The sequence below is a fragment of the Crocodylus porosus genome, unplaced genomic scaffold (assembly GCF_001723895.1).
Source record: "Crocodylus porosus isolate Cpor-Errol unplaced genomic scaffold, CroPor_comp1, whole genome shotgun sequence".
In the NCBI taxonomy this organism is placed as follows: Eukaryota; Metazoa; Chordata; order Crocodylia; family Crocodylidae; genus Crocodylus; species Crocodylus porosus.
Genome location: NW_017728913.1, coordinates 15,684,757 through 15,701,022, shown reverse-complemented (window position 1 = coordinate 15,701,022; position 16,266 = coordinate 15,684,757). Strand labels below are relative to the sequence as shown.

At 41.6% G+C, this 16,266-nt stretch overlaps 1 protein-coding gene across 5 annotated transcripts in view; it reads right to left on the bottom strand.

The window, feature by feature from the left end:
- The window catches only part of RXFP1 (relaxin/insulin like family peptide receptor 1), a 105,810-nt gene that overhangs the window by 51,245 nt on the left and 38,299 nt on the right, over positions 1-16,266 (bottom strand). The gene's annotated exons all lie outside the window — the stretch shown is intronic.

Below are 16,266 nucleotides of genomic sequence, written 5' to 3'. Positions count from 1 at the left end.
TAGTCAGGGAAGATTCTAAGATTTGAAGTTGACTTGCCACATGCATGTACGAGTTCCTTGTTCCTCACAGAATTCCAGAGTTTTGCTGTGAGAGTTGACAAAAAAGATCTAAATACAAAGAATTAATCTTACAATACTAAAAATGAAAGGTAAGAGGACATGCCTACATGTTCATTAATGTGATGTAGTTGCTGCTCATTAAGTTCAGTACCTGTAATAACAGGTACTAACTAAATGCACAACAACCAGTGCTACTGCACAGTAGCACCATCACATGCCTTTTAAGTTATGCTAATGCACAGTAGACTAATTCTACTGAGCATAAGCACAATAGCATGGCTTTTGCCATGATGTACTAATGTCCAATAGAATTAGTCTACTGTGCATTTAGCATCTTGTGTAGATATGCCCAGTGAGACTGATAAGCTTCATCTTGGGAGTACAAGTTTGTCCCTCAACCATATTTTCTTAAGTGCTTTGGATAGATTAATCTCAATTACTCGATGGGAGTTTCATCATTTGGATGACTGTTCCCAAATATAACAGACTACATGGTGAGAAAATGTTTCTGACATCTAGCTTTTGCTAAGTGTCTTGGTTAAAGATAAATGAACAGTAAGTTGGGGAGAAAATAATGATACACCATATTTACATCAACAAATAAAACCTAAATTAACCACACATTTCATTAAATAAAGTAATAATAGTAATCTTTGTATTTGGTAAATTTGCACACATGCAATGAAGTATAGCAGGTCAAGGCAATAAAAAAAACAACTCTTACAATTTCTATCAGCATATACTGACTTCCAAAAATGGTGAAACCAGGCATTTGGTACAGCACCGTTTCTTTGTGTAGCCCTGTTACTATTGTATCAGTGTGACAACTTGTGGGCACGTCTACATGTCCACAATTACTATGCAGTAACCAAAATTACTGCATAGTATTTGTGCACATCTACACATGTATGCCCATACTGCACAGTAAATATGGTGACTTATGCCAACTTGAGCGTAAATTTGATACCTGCATCACACAGGTATCAAATTTATACCTGATTAGTTACTGTGCAGTCATGCACATGTAGAAACCTTACTGAGCAGAAACTGTGGGTGTAGGCTTTTTTGGGACTGAAGTTAGTCCCAAGTCAATCCACACAGTGTTAATGCACTTTAACACCTGCATGTGTAGAGACTGGCTTATTCCCACTTACTGTGCAGTAATTTACTGCACAGTAAATTAAAACTGGTATAAATACACATGTAGACACACCCTATGGTGCTTATTTGCATACTGCCATTGGTATGTAAAGTTGGATTATGGGGATTGTGTCTCTTATCTTCATACCCCCCATTGGTATGCATGGATGAGGGAGTGAAAAACTATTTTGTGTCTGTTTTCATTGTGATAATGTATTTTAACTGCTTTTACCATTATGAATATAACAGGCCGGGGAAGTCAGGTTTGTGTGCACTGGTCCTGCCTTCTAAGATTGTAAAGTTCTTAAGGGGACTGATACTGTAAGAGAAAGTTGAGTAAATGCAGCTGAGGAGTCAGTGCTCACCCTAACTTTTGTGAAAGTCTAAGGTAAAGAGATCCCCAGGTCAGGAATAACAATGGTAGGGAGAGGCTTTTTTACTTGCATCTTTCAAGTACACATGAACTGCCCAGTCAAGAACTGTGTCATGATGGGAGTGAGCGAGCTGCAAGGATGCTACAAGAAGATAATGGGGACAAGACAGAGGAGGACACATGGAAGAGAAAATACTGGCACAGACTGTTCAGAAGTGGGACCACTAAAGAGAATGATGATGATGATAATGATAAGTGAAAGGACTGGGGAAACAGGTGGGAGAGTTGAGAAAGGGTGGGGGGCCAGATGAAAAAGGGCACTGTGGTAGTCTTCTGTGTGATTGTGAGAGGTAAAGGAGATGGTGACAGGCACGCGGGTGAGTGGTTACAACTATTGTAATGGGGATGATGATGGTTTAACTGTGGTTATGTGTCATGGACTGTCAAGTACATCAGATGGGTCATAAAACAGAACTGTAAAGGTATAGGAAAATATGCATATATATAGTTATTTATTCATATATATAAAAATATACATTTTTGCAAAAAACTAAAAAAGGTATTATGTCTCACTATCACAACCATAAAGAGGTAAGTGTTGGTGATGTACAAGTCCTTTTAGTGGGTTCTGTCTGAACCTGCTACCCACTTGGTCCTAAAGAACTAAAATCCTTCGGGTATTTGCAGGTAGCTGCCAGATCCCAAAGAGCTGAGATTGCATGTAAAAGAGCTGGATTGCCTCTGTAACAAGAAGAGGAGTAGCACCCCCCAACATTGCCAAAGGGTCCCTAGCAACAGTGAGGAGTAGTGGTGAAGAGTAATACCCCAGCAGTGGTGAGGCAAGGAAAACCTTGGGCTAAGAGAAACACTAGCTCTATTGACTAAGAGGGAACTCTGAACCTGTTGACTGTGCTGAACTCTTAACAGTAGGTTGAGGTGGGCTACTGATTATTAAGAAGTTCTTAAATCTGTTTGTCATCCCATTTTCCTTTCCCTCATTAATAAGCCCTGGTATCATTTGATATTGGTAGCGAGTGGGGAAGTTTTTCACTTTGCAACATCCAGACAGATCTTATTTTCTCAGGTTTCTGGGTGGAGGCTTAAGCTAAGATAATCAATTTGTATAAAACCCCTAAGATGAACTCAGCCCTTGTTACTGCCATCTGGTGCCTGGCAGAAGGGTTACATTTGGGAGACTTTCACATGCAGTTGTAAATATTTTTCTAGTCAAATCAAAATCTGGTACATAAGACTCCCTCCTTAAAGTTTTGATGCAGTTTTGGATTTAAGAATAATGCTAACCTCTCCTTAGCTTTGTCAAACATTTTTCAACATTTTTGGAGCCTAACATTTTTCAAATGGATAAAATTTGGACCAGAGTCATCAGTGTGATGTCATCAGTCATTTAATGGCAGTTACTAATGAGCTATGAAAAAATGCCAAGGGCAACAGAATTTTGACTTATTTTATAACTGTTGCTTTTTCACTGTCAGACATGTTTATAGCATGAGATTTAAGATGACATGTTAACCAAATGTTTCATTTTAACTGTTCTAAATCCCCAGGAACTGTCATTCTTCCTCCTGAATTTTAGGATTAAGACAGGACCAAGTGGGCATGTCTACATGAGACATGTTAATGCACATTAGCCTAATTTAATGTGCATTATGGGTGTGTGTCTACACATGTGCGCACCCTTAATGTGCATTAAAAATGGTGAAATTAGGCTAATCATGCCTAAATTTGACACCTACAAATGCAGGTATCAAATTTAGGTACAATTACTTAAAGTGCATTAATGCATGTATGGACATGACACAGCACTAACTTTAGTGCCGGGTCTGTCAGCACATGGCAAAACTGCAGGGACTTGGCACTAACATTAGTGCCAAGTTACTGCACATATAGACCCCTGCCAAAAATGCTTAATGTGCATTAACACAATAAATTAAGTCATGCTTAAATACACATGTTGATGTGCCCAGTCCTATTCATTGTGGATACATCTGATGAAACTTTATATCCAAAAGGCCATAACCACATGCCATCTTTGTAATATTGATTAAAGGAAAAGAAACCAAAGGTAAAATTTACTTACTGATCTGCAATTCCTCTTCCAAGTATGTAGGATCATCCATTTAAAAAAAAAAAAACATTTTAAAACTTTACAATGTAGTACCAGCAGGTGGAGCTGGTCAGAGGACTGACTGCCTCTCTTACACCTGTACTAACCCACTGACCTGATAGAAGTAACTGTAAGTCCTGCATAATAAGAATAAAAAATATCAGGCAGGCTAACTATATCTTTTAGCTACCTATTCACTTACTACATGTAAATGGAAAACAAGACATTAAGGCAAAGCAGGATTCTAAAATGAGAGAATTCCTGGGTTTCTTCCTCTTTCTCTTCAGGAATGATCCTTAAAGGGAAAAGGGAAGACTTGAGATATTTCTTCTCCATTTGTAATTTATAATTTACTGCAAATTACATGATGTCATGGATTATGTCTTGTGGAGCAACACATATCTTATTTTGAGAATAAGAAGTTACATGCAGGAAAAAGTTACATGCAGGTAAGTAAATTTTACCATTCTGCCTGGTACTCTTTTTATGCAATCAGGGCATGGGCAATCTGAGAGCTCGTAAATATAATATGTTTGTGTTGTGTAGTCTGCAGACCACAGCAGCAAGTAGTTTACATGGGATCCAGCTGCCCCTTTCAGACAACTGGATGGCAAACTGATTTAATCAGTCTGACACCCACCTCAATCAATCAGACAAGGTAGGGTGGACTATCAGAGCTCATAATAGCTCTGTGATAATAGCCCATTAGCAATGTTGTCAGGTCAGATCATAAAAGTTTGTCCAGGAAACTTCAAAACAAGCTTTCAAAGCAAGCTTCAGGGAGATTGAGGAGGGTTGGTGGATTGCAAACTTATGTGTATGTTTTTAATTTTGATCATTCCACAAAAGTTAAGTTGTACAATGGCTATTATATATTGCAAACTGTCCATCACATGTGTTGAAAATAAATAGGTTGCTATTTCATGCTTTTTAGCTAGATGAAAGCTTTAACTTTGTATTACACTTCCCTCACACTAATCAGACGTGCTTTCCTACCTGCAAATACTAGAAATTCTGCTAATTTATTTCAGCATATACACTGGTCATCACTTTCGCCTTCAGGCCCCAATGCTTCTGTGACCATGTTTGCACTGAAACAATGAAGCGTGTTATGGTACAAAGCAAAATCTTTGCCGCCAGTCCGTAGCCTCCTTAGAAACCTAACAAACTTGCAGAAACTGGTTACCCTATTTGTTTCTGTTTGGATTTCTTTATGCTTATTTGAGAATATACTTAGTCCATACTGGCATTGCTTACAAGCACTAATAGCATGGAGAATTTAAAAAGCGTTAACCCCTTAAAACACTATTTACCACTAATATCTTAGAGATAATATATATACATCTCCAGAACACTTCTGTATTTTTTGTACTTTCATCAATAATTAACAAATATTGAGAGTCTCTGACATCTCTGGGTTGGCAAATGTGCAGGATTCAAAACTTTTTTTTTTAAATCAGTGCTATATATTTTGTACAAGAGAGCTTCAAATCCTTGCAAAGATGATTCAGAAGGCTCTCAGATGACTGACAGGATTAGCTGCTTTGGGACAAGGTTCATAACAGTCCTGTTTAAGCTCTATTTGGTACTGTACATAGGTATACAAAATTGCGGTACAGTAAATCCAAAACTTAAGCAAATGGATAATAAAGGTTGTGTATGTTTAAGCTTATCTGTTGAATGAAGCTAGCTTGGTGTATATGAAATTTAGGCAGTATTTTCAGGCTGCTTTGCTGTCATTTCCTATGACTGCTTTAATTAAAATCTTTTAGGTTCTTCCCTTGCTCTCAGTACGCTTTGCCATATTTTGCTTGTTTTTTTGGAGACCTTTTAGGAATAGAAATAGTCTCAGCTTTTGATAAATTACAGCCAAAGGCACAATAAAAACTCTGATAATTGTGAATAGAAAAGATGTCCAGCAGACAGTGGCAAACACAGAGAAAATGGCAGTCCCAGACAATGCCAACACAGAGAATGTTATCCCCGGGCAAGTTCTGAATTTGAGCTCCCCTCTGTACAGGGTGTTCACATGCCTCTTTTTGGCTCTTAAACTTGTGGCCATTTTCATTTTAGTTCTGTGCTTTAATTAAGATTATCTGGGGGAAAAATATAAGCCCAACTCTACTTATAATGCACAAACTTTTAAGCTGCATTGAAGGGACTTTGTGGTGTTCTGCTTCTGAAAGCCAGATAATGGATACACTGTTATCCCTTTTTAAAGTATTTGGGAATCTTTTTTCCAAATGGCAATGGTTTTATAAAAGGCCAACACAGTTACATGTTAGTTTTTGGAGAAAAGAATGAGAGAGAATGTTTATGCAAGGGTGGATTCAGAAGGGTACAGGGGTGAGGTTGGCTTGTGTTTTTGATGATCAGCGTGAGCTCTGGCCAGAGCCCAAGTGGCCCACTGCTTTTTGCCCTCCCCCTTCTACTTACTTTTCTGTCCCCGCTCCCCCTTCCCCCCCATTCAGTGGCAGGGGAAAGGAGGATGAATGGCAGCAACATTCACTTCCTGGGCTCCAGAGCCACACAGCCAGAGCTTGTACTGTCAGTTAGTGAACACATAGGCTAGGGACAGAAATTACTCACAAACCAGTTTAAGTGATCAGAAACAGGTTTAAACCTCTAACAGAACAGAAGTTCAGTGCACTTAAACGACTTACAAAATGGCTGAAACCAGATGAAGATAAACCTGGTTGGATGTAGTATCAGACTTAACTGATTTAGGTCAAACCAGTTTATGGAACGTCTGTCCCAGACCATGGAGCTTACTCAGTATACGTAACTCCAGAGCCCATGATGACCAGTTAGTGAGCTCACAGCAAACTGCCTGTGCACGGCATGCCCAAAGGTGTCCCCAGCCCCTCTTTGCCCCACTGCTGGATGGATCTGCTGCTTCCTCCATACTAAGAAAGACCAGGGAATAGTGTACTATGGAATGATGGTCCACCAGAGAGTGCAAAGAGAATTTGTGTAGCCTCAGGAAGGAGCTTTGTATATTGGTGTAATCATAAAAGAGAATGGATACTGAAGTAGGTTGCCTAGTCTGCTGGCTTTTGCAGGCAGATTTTGCTCCCTGAAGAGTTCCTCAGCCAGTCCTTCCAAATAAATCACCTTCTTAATGCAACGAACAAGCAAATAAATAAAAAACAAAACAAAACCCTTTGTCCCTGGTCCTGGACACTAGGAGAGGAGCTCTTCAGTTTGGGGTTCAGCACAGAAGCCTGTCCCCTCCTTATAACAAACTGTTCTGCTCACACTTTGCTTCTTCCCCCTTTGATTATTCTGGGAGCTTTTGAAAGCTCCTAACGGAGCACTTTCTGTCAGTCCAAATCCTCTGCAGCTGGGCTTCTCAACAGGGCTGACTCGCTCCTTTTAAAGTCACAGACCACTCTATTACAGGTACAGTCCTAGATAGGCAGTAGGTCAAATGGGATACCACACATATTGGGCACAGACAGAAGTGACAGTTTTGCCTGATTTGACCACAGAAAGAAGTCTATAGCCATGACTAAACATTAGTGCACAGCTGCAGCCAGCTTAAAAATAGCCAGTCAAGTGAAAGTCTGACTCCTCATTGCACAAGAGGTCAGATAAAGACATTTCAAAATACAACATTTTCTGTAGCTTCTGTCTGTCTGCGTTGTCTGCCAGCCTTGAGGTGTTTTCAGAATAGGAAGGGGGAAAGGGAGCAGAGGAAGTTCAGTCTGGGGTTTTTTTTAGCTCCTGCTGGAGAGTAGGATAGGTGTATCAGAGCCCCCTGAGGTGGGGGGGGGAAGGGTCCAATTCACCCACCCCCACACTCCAGAGCCAGCTGGGGAAACCCTAGAATGAACTCCCTCTGCTCCCTTTTGCCCCTCACATTCTGCCACAGGGACAGAATGGAAGAGAGATAGGGCCATTGCTAGGGGAAACTGACTGGAGGCTTCAGCCAGCAGCTAGATTCCCCTCCCCCCGGAACCAAAAGTGAACTTCTGTTTGTTCCAAGGGATTGCTGCAATTCAGAATGCTTCCTGAAAAGTGCTCTCATTTACAGTGTGAAGCTGCTTGTCTGTCTGCATCCATTACTTTGCATTAGGACAGCCCTGATTTCCTGTACTTCCTCATGTCAGTGACATGGAAATACTGTTTTTTTCTCTGGGTCCCCATCTTTCACAAAGAGAACAAAGATATGAGTACTGAAATACAATAAATCAGTTCCCAAACTTTTCTGAACTTTCAAAATCGTTGTGTCTTAGTTTCATTCAAGTTTTGGGCTGAAGATTGGGATAGTTTCATTTTATCCAAACTGATTCCATCAGTCACCAACATTCACCTTGGAGTTGGTTAACTATATTTAGTATGAATACTCAGTCAGCCACAAAATGCCTGAAATGTCATTTAAAGTTTATGTTAGGATTCTGACCTGTTTATACACTGTTGACATGAGGTTCTTCAAGCATTTCCAGAAATGATTAGTTGTAGCACTGGCCCTGTGATGTCAGACACTCCTAAGAGTAGAGCCTAGATGAGAGATGAGCCAATTTCCTGAGACAATTCTGAAATAGATTCAGTTGGTTTTACTTCTGGCCACATGAGATTTTGAGAAAACTGAAATTAGTACATCTCCCAAATCATAGAAACCATAGAAAAGTAGAGTTGCAAGGGAACTCCAGAAGTCAGTCTAACTCTCTGCCTGAAGTAGGATCGCCTTTATCCAAACCACCCTCCAGGACGTAGGATAAAGGAAATGAATAACTAATGCAACTTCTTATCAAGGAATGGTCAGAAATCTTCAGTCATCTCAGTCTAGTTTATACTGTGCTGATTATCATTTTTGCATCAGTGCAAGTGAATGAGGATGCTAAACCTGATACCTGAGATCTATACTATAGATCTGAGTATGTGCATTTTATCTCTTTGTCCCAGTCAGAAAATCCTTAATAAACTGCTCAGAATTGAACTTACAAAATGTACTTCATATATAAAATCTTCTCTTCATGCCACCTCTTGATAGGCATCTATGTACAGAATCAATACTTAGTTATTGTAGCTGATAGCTGTGCCTGAAGATCTAGTTGTCAAGATGATCTTGTGCTGGTCATGCTCTAAAACAGCATTTCTTAACCCATGGGTCATGACCCAAAAGTGATTGCAATAACATACGAACGGGTCATGAACAAACTTTAAAATGCATCAATGTAGTTTAGAAATGAATTCTTCTTTAAAGGAGAAAAGCATGGGAAGCCATGGTTTTTCCCTTGCAGGCTATCTGAGTTCCAGCTTGCAAGGGGCTGGTTGTTGCCCCCCTGTGTGCTACCCCTCACCTGTCCCACACTCCCACCCCCTGTCCCACACACTGGGGGAGTTTGGGGCCTGGGGGTGGGGGGCAGCAGTTCAGGAATGAGAGGCACTAGGTCAGGACTGGCCATCAATATTTAAAAATGGGTTCTGATCAAAAAAGTTTGAAATCCACTGCTCTGAAACATTCCTGACATTTATTTCCATACATTTTCTGCTAATGTTAAGAAATAAGAGCACAATCATAGGTGCTACTTTTATAGCTTTCCACCACTGACAGACAAAGATAAATAATGATAATAATTTAGTGCCTGAACCTATGGCATTCTTTATATGGCGAAATTCCCATTGATTTCAATGGGATCAGGATTTTGATCTCTGACTTTAATGGAGCTATGTTTATAAGAATAGCTAGATCAGGGTCTTTGACCAGACACAGTGAGGTCTGGTCTAGAAAATTTTCATTGGCTTTACTAAACTGATTTTCAAACAATCAGAGCAAACCCAAAATTTAGATGTACTTAAATCTGTCCAACACCCACTCAAATCAGCATAGCTAAATCCAATAAGTAGTTCTGTGTGGGGAGAAGTGACTGCAGAATAATTTAGATATACTCAAGCTAGCTTTAAACTAGCCAAGAAGCAAGGTAAATTAGCCCATGCTGAAAAACTGCTATTGCTGACAAAGTGAGCCACAAAAATTCAAACATGCTATAAAACAAATTTAAGCAAGGGTAAAACTAGTTGAAATGCTTTTATATTAGGTGATTGTACCATTTTCATATTCATTTAAAATCAGTTTAATTTGGTCAGTGAGGCCTTTTAAAGTAGACAAGCCTCAATTTCCAAATGATAAACATCTTCTCAGTGCCATAGTTTTATGTCTTCTGACAAACAGGTCTGCTCTAGGTACAAATTCTCTCTCTAACTTATATCCTATTTTTTAGTCTTTACAACTCAGTTTATGAAATAAATGGAGTATGGGATGAATTAAAATAATACCAAAACCCAAATCCGTTTGTATAAAAGCTGCTGCTGCTTAAAATTTCACTTCATGATGTGTCACCTCTGTGAAGATCAAACCAGACATAAATCCAGACCATGCATATGTATATGTGCACAATGTGCCTGAACTATCCCACATTGTTATTAACTTTGCTCATTACTAATCCTTTACAAATTGAGAATAAAAGACTGCACTGGATTTTTTTTTTAAAGTGCGGGCAGATTCTATTGTCATTTACACCAGAAATTCCTTCAGCAGAATTATTCTGGATGTGAGTATGGACTTTCTTACACATTAATTTCAGGTAGCTCCTGGAGTTCTTAACTCCTGCATTGTTCATACATTAATACCCCAAACTAGTTTTAAGCACTCTTTAAGTGGCTTAGTTATGCCACTTCAGGGCAGGTTTATTTCTGATTCATGTTACCCAACTTATGTTACGCTAACTTGCATAGGTGCCAACTCTATGGGTGCTCCAGGGCTCAAACACCCACCAAAAAAATTAGGGGGTGTCAGTGCTTTGTCCTGACACTGAGCTTTTACAAGCTGGTACCAGTAGGTGGCAGAAGCACATTACATGGCTACACAGGAAGGCAGAATTGGACCACTGCACCATGATTCATGGTGAGGTACTAGACATGAGCAGGGCCAGAGGTAGGGCCAAAGCATCCACTGGCAAAAACCAAAGTCAGTACCTATGCTAATTGTATGGCTAATGGGGGGGTAGGGGAGCAGCAGGGGAGAACCCTGAGGGGTGTGTGTAAGGTGCAGGGGGGAACACAGTAATCCCCAAGGGGCAGGGAGGGAGTCCAGAACAGAAGGAGAGGGGAGGGGGTGCAATTCTTACCTTTTGGTCCTCAAGGCCCCTGCTCACTTGAATGTGTGACTGCTCCAAACTTGAGCCAGAACTAATCCTGATCAATGCGTGAGAAGCTTAAAGTGTAATGTGCAACAAAGCCATAAGAGTAGGATTTGGCCCTGCACAACTAGTATTTGAAAAGTTTCCACAGAAGAATTTGATGCTTTGATTTTTTATTGGTGTTTGTGACTGACCTTCTCTGAATTTCTGAGTGTTTCTTTTTGGCCTCATATAAGCAACATACAAAATTTACCACTCAGCATCTTTCTTATAAACCAGTGATTCTCAACTAGGGTGCCAAGGCACCTAGAGGTGCCACAACATCCTCTGAGGAATGCTGGGATGTTTGAGGAGATAACCCAGGTATGAGGAGTGTGGCAGGCCAGTAGGGGGCACTCCTGTGTTGAGCCACCCACCTCACTGTGCCGGACCACCTTCCAGGCTCCGAGTGCCTCCCTGGGGGTGCCTCACGTCTGGCTGACCCCCTTCCTGGAGCACACCCACTAGCCTGGGGGTTGCACTGCCACCACCCAGGGCCGGGCTTGATTCTGGCTCTGCGCACCCTGGGAAACACAGGTCTAGTAGCCCTCAAGGGTACTTGATTCACTTCAAGAACTTGGGATGCTTTCCTCAGTCAGAAGCACAAATAGTGGTCTCCCTTAGTCAGCCGAACCAAGGGGACCCCAAGGCATAATCTAGACCCACTCCCAGTAAGTCTCCCACACTAGGTACAAAGGAGAACTTTATTGGTTACAAGAGGTAAGGTTGGAATAGGGTACAGGTTAGAGCAATATCAGAGAAATCCCATAGAGCAAAATGAGTGGCTGGGGTAGCCTTCGATCATGCATCTGAGTTACTGCAAGCTATATATCTAGTTAGAGCTCAGGTAGCTTACTCATGAGTATCATCCACAGGCAAGTGGAGATTCCCTCTGGAGGCAGGAATTTCCTTGATCATGAGTTTTGAGAGAGACATCAAGTTTCAGATGGTTCATCTGTTCTCTCTCGCTGAGTCTTCCTCATGGCTACTGCCCCCTCCTTTTCTGCCTTAACTTATATAGCCCTTGTGACCTCATTTACCTGGGTCAATGGAGGCCAGCACCTGTTGGCCGTCAGCCAACTAATTTGAAATGCATCACTAGTTGCTGGGCAGACTGGCAGTTCCTAGGTCCCCAGGGAGCAAGCCCCTCACCCAGGTATGTGATGCCAGTCACACAGGTAGAGGGAGCAGGTTTCCCCCCTCCCTCAGGAATGTATCCAGCTCAGGTTACCTAAAGAGATAGGGTAAGGTGTTTATCTTCTGCTGGTCCCATCCTAACCAAACTGTCATAGAACAGAGTTTTTGGGGAGAAACAGAGGTGGCCTTTTGCCACAAGGAGATGAAAGCAGGATAGGCTTAGGCTCAGTCCCTACCTGGCCACCCCCTACCCCACTACCCTGCTGCTCTGCAAAGAGATAAGCACCATAGTAACTAAATTAGTTTTGAAATAAGATGGTGCTCAGTTCACAAAAGTTATGAAGGGGTGACTTGAGTCTGAAAAGGTTGAGAACTGCTGTTAAAAACTTAAGTATCAGACTATGAGAGGTGCCAAGCATCTGCTGATAACACAGGTGAAAGTTAATAGAACAGGCCTGCATTTTTAGAACTGTATATGCAAAATACCTCTGAGGAGGAGTTGGCTGTATATCTCCTTTGAGGTATGTACACAGATGTTACATTTAGATTGACCTAACCAGGATTATGTCAATCTAAATGCCCAATTCTATAAGCATGCACAGGGCTTAAATCACCCCAAAATGGTGTGCATGATCTAGGTTAGTGCACCTGAGTGGATGCACTAACTTAGACTAATATTGGTTTAACCTGATCTAAGAAATGAGGATGGAGAAAGCCCAATCATTTACTCCAGCCCTGGGGCTGAACTGTTCTGACTGCCCCACCCCCCCTCCCCCACTGCTGCCAACCTTGACTGGGCTATTTTTAGTCCACAACCCTCTCCCCTGACTGGACAAACCCTCTCTCCCTATGGACTTGCCAACCTCTGTGTTGGTCCCCTCTCAGTCCCTGATCTCACCAGCCCCTCTGCAGACCTGCTAATTGCCCCCCCCAATCCTGCCCATGAACTGATGTACACATTGCTCCTAGTCTAGGTCTAGGTGGCTTAAAGTAAGCTCCCTTAGGCTCCTTTGAAATTCCATCCCATGATTACAATTATATAGCTAGTACTGCAGCCTAGACCATGATTCATTTCTGTGTCTGAGCTGGATAAATTTAGAGCCTTAGCATGGTCCTTTTAGGTCTGGGAGTGTTTCAGTGGCAGCACATTTTGGCATGGAGGACCTCCCCTGGGGAATCAGGAACATTTTAAATTTAACTTGAATACTTGTGCTTGCTTCAGTAAGCTTGAAACAAATGGCTATGACACCATAATTTAAAGACAAGAGTGTACACACTACAAACAATCGCTGCCTAGCTGCCAAAAAGCAATTTTGCTGAATTACAAGGAAAATTGGCCAGAAGCCATATTTCTAAACACTGAGAAGATTGCTGTCCCCAAAATGGTTCAGGCACAATTAAAAATAAAGATCCTACTTGTGAAAAAATATAATTTGTCTGATTAAGCTGTGTTCTTTCTACAGTTCTCACACAGATCGGTAAGTAGAGTATTAGTCAAATGTGTAACAGCAGTCATTATTTTATTAATGTTCCCTTCATAAGGGAACTGTCCAATCTATGCAAGCACAAAACAATTTGTAGCTGGATATTAGGCACAATACATGTAGATACTTGCATTAAAAAAAAATTCAAAGGTGGCTGGGGAATTAAAAAAAAACCCTGAAAATAACCTATATATGTATATGTAAAACATTGTCCCAAAGGTTCTAGTGATCCATTGATACATGAAAAGATGATATTTAACAACAGTTTCTGAGACAGAACATGGCAGCTTTTTAGGAGAGCAAAGCAAGACTGTGAAACTTGTCTTAGACATAAAGTGAAGATAAAAGTCAGCGTATTCAAAGGAAATTTTAAGAGGAAATTTAGGTAGGTATGGATAAGGAACACAAACTTCATGGCAAATGCCGGTTCTAACATTCCTAATGCTTTTGGAAAGTGGTATACAATCTTTTTGCAACACAAATGATCAGGACCTTGTTTATTCATTGGTTTTGGATGATAATTCTCTGTAGCAGCAAAATACTTCTGAGTGCTATTTTATTTGGTACTGAAAAATGAATTCAGCAGTGGGTTCTGTACCAAGTCAAAAAGTGAATTGCAAACACTAAATTCCTGAACCATCTAGGCTTCCCTACACATGGGGATTGCAACCTGGAGTGGTATGAAGGCAAATTTTATATTGGTCCAATTATTCACATTCTGAATACAAGATACATTAGTAGCATTGATCCAGCCAATAGAGAAGTAACTACTATATAGTTATTTCTACCACCGTATGTGTCCTTTGATGTTACTAAACCTGGATGGAAGTTAGTGAAAAAGCAACATTTATAAACCAGAAGGGACAGAGAAAATAAATAAGTGTAGTATCTGTAATATTTTAATATTATTATAATATCTGTAATATCTGTAATATGACCAGTGCTCTAGGGGTTGCCATGATGCCCCTGGTGGTCACATAACTCCTGTGGCTCTAGGGTCTCCTCTCTCCACTCCTTCCTGCCATGCCTTGGTGTTTCTAGTTAATTTTGGAAAGGGAAGCTGTCCTGGGACCCTAAAGTGATCCCTGCTCTATCTTCCTGCCAGTGGATCCCCCTCCAGCCCTTATAGTCCCAATCCAGCCTTCTCATGACCTTTAATGTATAATAATGCTGTTACTGGCCCCAGCATGAGTTTTGCTCATTCTAGGTATCTAACAAACGTGATTTTAGGGAAGAAGTTCACATTTGACGGGAGGTGGAGATAATGGTTGTTTGAAGCAATGCACAACTCTGGTAATTCAAACACATTAGTTGCAGAAGGTAGCTAAGTTCATCAGAGATGTATTATATGTTTGTTTATGCTGCCTGGATATTAACTGTAACATACTATCATATAACCATTATGTGAGCCCCCAGAAGATAACAAAGTGATAAGCAACACCAAATATGCCTGACAGGAACAAATCAAGCCTAAGTAACTTCTTTCCTTCTATGATAATTTAACAGGCCTTGTGGATAGACAAGATCAATGGATTTACTATTCCAGAACTTTAGTAAGACTTCTGACATTGTCTCCCATGACCTTCTCATAAGAAGGTAAGGAGGAGAAAGCATTGAGTGATCATCATAGGCGACTCCATCCTGAGAGGTACAGAGGGCCCCATTTGTCACCAGGACCCCTCGACACGTGAGGTCTACTGCCTACCGGGAGCAAAGATTCAGGACATGAAGGGGATGATCCAGGCCATGATCCAGCACACTAATTACTACCGCATGGTCCTAATCCATGTGGGTACTAATGATGTGGCCAGGAGAAGCCCTGATCATCTGATGGCAGACTACCACACTGTGGGGTGTGTGCTGAAGGAGATAGGTGCACAGGTGGTATTTGCTTCTGTCCTACTGGTGAGCGGACATGGAAGACAGCATGAGATGTGCAACACAGAGACAACTGGCAGCTTCGGGAAAGGTGTCTTGAGGCAGGCCTTGGCTTCCTTGACAACAACCCGCACATCACCACGAGAGACATGCTTGGATGGGATGGGCTCCACCTTTCCCCTAAAGGTAAGCATGTGTTCTCTTCTAGGATGGCAGATCTCCTCCGGTGGGCTTTAAACTAGGCTCATCGGGGGAAGGGGAAGATGAGGGAGGAGGGAGCCTTGGACTGCTAAACTAAGCAGCACCCACAAGTACAGCCCAGCTTAGACCAACAAGTGGAACATATACACAGATAACCAATAGGGGCTAGGGAAATGCTGAGATTAGGGGGCCAGTGCATACATCCTCAGGAGGCCTCAATGCCTCTACACAAAAGCTCATAGTATGAGAAAGAAGCAGGAGGAACTTACTTTCCTGCTAGCTGACACCAATCGAGACATAGTGGGGATCGAAATGTGGTGGGACCCAACGCATGACTGGGTGGTGAATGTCAAGGGCTATAGGCTGTACAGGAGGGACAGGATAGGAAGGAAAGGTGGGGGTGTGGCGCTCTACATAAAGGAAGAATTCACATCCTCATCAAGTAGCACAGAGTCAGAGGAGGGGCACACTGAAGTGCTCTGGGTTAGAATACAAGGCAGTCAAAGGGAAAGAGACTTAACGGTGGGGGTCTACTACAGAGCACCCAACCAAGGGGAAGAGCTAGACCAGGAATTCTTAGGTCAGCTCACAGAGGTAGTTAGGTCAAAGGACGTGGTCATCATGGGTGACCTGAACTTTCCAGACATCTGCTGGGAAGAGCAGTCAGCCAGGTCTGACTGCTCA